The sequence below is a fragment of the Mastomys coucha genome, chromosome X (genome assembly GCF_008632895.1).
Source record: "Mastomys coucha isolate ucsf_1 chromosome X, UCSF_Mcou_1, whole genome shotgun sequence".
Classification (NCBI taxonomy): domain Eukaryota; kingdom Metazoa; phylum Chordata; class Mammalia; order Rodentia; family Muridae; genus Mastomys; species Mastomys coucha.
The window spans coordinates 48670903-48674731 of NC_045030.1; positions in this window are offsets into that span (position 1 = coordinate 48670903).

A 3829-nucleotide genomic window follows, 5' to 3' on the forward strand; every position below is an offset into this window, starting at 1 on the left:
GACTTGGCCGAGGGCGGGAAGTGCTGCGGTCTGAGGAGGTGGTGAAGTCAATGTGGGGCCAGAGAGTAAGCTTAGAGACCTGAGGTTGAGAGGCGGAGAGAGTGGGAGGGGCTGTTGGCCGTGGGGTGCTGGGTAGCACAAGTCAGTCTGGGTGGGGGTTGGGAAGAAGCAGAGGGGATGGGCGCAGAGGAAGGCTGTGCGGAAACTCAGGGGAGATTCCTAGAGGGCTGAGCTCCAGTTAGCTCAGTAGCTAGCACAAGTCTTTAGTTTTCCTAACCAGCCTCACACGGGCTCCCAAACCGGCCTTAAAATCAAAACCAAAAATGTAGTCAAGCAGGGGATCCAAAGGAGCACTAGGGTGGCATGTGGGAAGAAATAAATGCAATAAATGCTCACTTGGTGTAATCAGAGGACACTTTGACCAAGTGAACTGGACTAGGCACGGAGGCGTTTCAAAGTGACCTCTGTGGTTTCTTTCTGTGATTTCTGTTAAAGCCCCTCTTGCAGACTGCCTTTTAAACTAGTCCAGCCTTATTCTGTATTTGATCCTTTTCAACTTCTGAACTTGAAGCTCCTAAGGGACTTAACATGAATCCCTGAAAGGTATCTTGCTAATTCCTACTCCTTGACTTCAGTTCAAGGCAAGGTAGTGGTAGGGAAATAGCCAAAAGGGAGCTCCGGAGTTTAAGGTGTTTTCAGTGACAATCAGATGGGAATATAGAGGTTTCAAGTGAATGGCATGATACATTAGTATGTACTAACTCCTCCCTAACCTCAGAAGTCTGAGATGATGGGGTCCAGGGTAAGGGCAAAGAAGAGGTCCTAGACAGAAAGGCAACCTTGTATATTCCAGGTGGGGGAAGTCCAGTTCGTGAAGTGAGGACCAGGAATTCCACAGAGTACTGCCTTGTATGAAAGTCCATCTAAACATCTGGAAGGGACTTGAGAAACACACAAGATATCTGCAGTCAGATGGGGATGGCAAAGAAGAACTTTTCAGAGGGACAACATGATACAGTAGTGAGAGTGCAGATTTTAAGGGTTTGGCAGTGTGGAGAGCAGAGAGATCCATAGCTACCTTAAGATTCCAGTGTATCTAGTTCATTTGCAGTTAGGTATTGAGCAAGAGCAGTTTGAGTGGGAGACTAGTGACTGATACCAAAGCATATGGATGCATGTGGTATGGGGCTTCTAATTTGACATATCTGACCAGTCATATGAAATAACAGCTATTTTGTTATTCTTCCCTGTACACACAAAGCCTTAAAGGTTTTCCAAAATTATCTCAAGTCTACAAATTTGGGCCTTTATAACCTCTCCCACTGAACTTCTTTGTTCATCCACCTCACCAATTTTCTCTGTAAACAATGCAGTATCGTGGAAGAGAAAAGATGGAGGAATGGGAGTAAGAGGTAATATTAACTGAAGAATAAGTGGTCGGAAATTCCTTCATCTACTAAAGGTTCTTTTTTTCTGTTTTTAAAATATAAATTAGGAAAATTATGATACATTGTAGAATACGTTTTATTGTATAGAATAAAATGGACTAAAGTTTTGGGGTTGTATCTATCAATCTGTATGTAAATATACTGGATATGTAAAAATGAGATGTATGGTCAATTCTGATAACATTTATTAGAATCTAGGTAGATGGTTTGTACTAAACCATTGAATGGCTAAATACTCTATTTGCATCCAGCCTAACAGTAACTTTTAAAGTTAAGTTTTGTCCTAAAATGTTTAAAATGAGTAAAGTAAAACTCAGAAAAGGTAATGACTCATGGTCTCACAGTCCATGCTACAGCAGATATAAATCTTGATCTGACTTTATTACCTACTTTTTACAATGATTCGCATCCTGTATTATTCAATGATTGTAAATTTTGTTTCTTTAAAATATAACCTATCTTTGCTGTGGAAACATTACCATGCTTTCTTCTGAAATTTAGATATAATTTTTAAAAGATTTTATTTATTTTTTGTATATTATGAATCCACTGTAACTCTCTTCAGACCCAGCAGAAGAGGGCATTGGATCCCATTACAGATGGTTGTGAGCCACCATGTGGTTGCTGGGAATTGAACTCAGGACCTCTGGAAGAGCAGTCAACACTCGTAACCACTGAGCCATCTCTCCAGGCCTAGATATAATTTTTAAAATAAAGAAATGAATAAATACTAAACATAAATTATATACAATAGTGTCAATTTCATATTTGAAGGTAATATATAGTCTTAAATATATGTATATTTTGTTTACTAATTTTTTATTTTTAGTAATTGTGAAATATAATATAGTCAAATGTTTTTTTACTAAAGAAAATACAAATACAATTTTCTGATATTATGACTCTACTTTTTGTTAATGTAAATGTGTTTGTATTTAACATTCAGATTCCATATTTTATGTAAATAAATGGATTTTGTTAATTTCATCTCTGCTATCATACTCAAAACACATTCCATTCATGTCTATACTTTTAAATTTCCCTGTGCTCTTAAAGGTATTAAGCAATTTCAGAACAGAAGAGAGTGATATTGAAAGATATATAGACTGGTTTCAGCTCTCGATGTAGAGTACTTATTTGTAATTGTTTATATTTCTAGAACAGTGTACTGTTTAGAAATATGTAAAGCTGCAAACTCTTATTGAATCTATAGACATAATGGCATGCTGTTAAAGCTTTCAGATGTTCCTATCTTTCTGGATCTCCACTGCTTCCTTTACTTGCCTTGGAAGACTTGTGTTTATTTGAACAGAGTCTTCACTTTCCTTAGAAATCTCCTTTGTTCCTTACTGCTTTTTGTTTCAAATTATCCCCTCTCCATTCCTGTATTGGACCTCTCTCCTCAATTGCATGGGGTCTCATATGAATGGCTATAAGATAGTATCATGCTCTTTTGTAATTATTTAATTCATGTATATTCTATTATTTCAGTCACACTGTAAGTACGCCAAGAGATTATAGGGTAATGCTTTTAATACATTCACAATACCACCCAGGTATGCAGTAGATCTAATGAAATGTTATGGTCTGTGGGTTAAAATGGTGGCCCATGTACTGCCCAGGGTTCCGAGAGGCCTTCTGCAGGAGATTAGGCACTGCTCTTTAGAGGACAACCTGCTCCATTGTTCCCCACAGAGGATCCTGATGAGAAGAGGTAGTCCATGGTTTTGTTTGTTTTTTGTTTGTTTGTTTGTTTTGTTTTGTTTGTTTGTTTGTTTGAGACAAGGTTTCTCTGTGTAGCCCTGGCTGTCCTGGAACTCACTCTGTAAACCAAGCTGGCCTTGAACTCAGAAATCTGCCTGCCTCTGCCTCCCAAGTGTTGGGATTAAAGCCGTGTGCCACCACTGTCCGGTCCAGTCCATGGTTTTAAAGCATTTATTGTCATGTTGGAGAGTTGTGATGAGTGAAACTTTACCCCACTTTCTCAGGGCTGGCCTGAGGTTAAATACCTTTTGCAAGGGGGGAGTGTTTTGGAAGGGGAACTTAATTGGCTAAGCCTGCAGCCTCTTAGGACGAACAACAATATGAACTAACCAGTACCCTCAGAGCTCCCAGGGACTAAACCACCAACCAAAGAGTACACATGGTGGGACTCATGGCTCCACCTGCATGTGTATAGCAGAGAATGGCCTAGTGGGCCATCAATGGGAGGAGAGACCCTTGGTCCTGTGAATGTTCTATGCCCCAATGTAGGGGAATGCCAGGGCCAGTAAGCAGGAGGGGGTGTGATGGTGGCCAGGGGAAGTGGGAGAGAACAGGGGTTTGTTTTAGTTTTTGTTTTATTTTATTTTATTTTTATTTTTATTTATTTATTTTTTTTT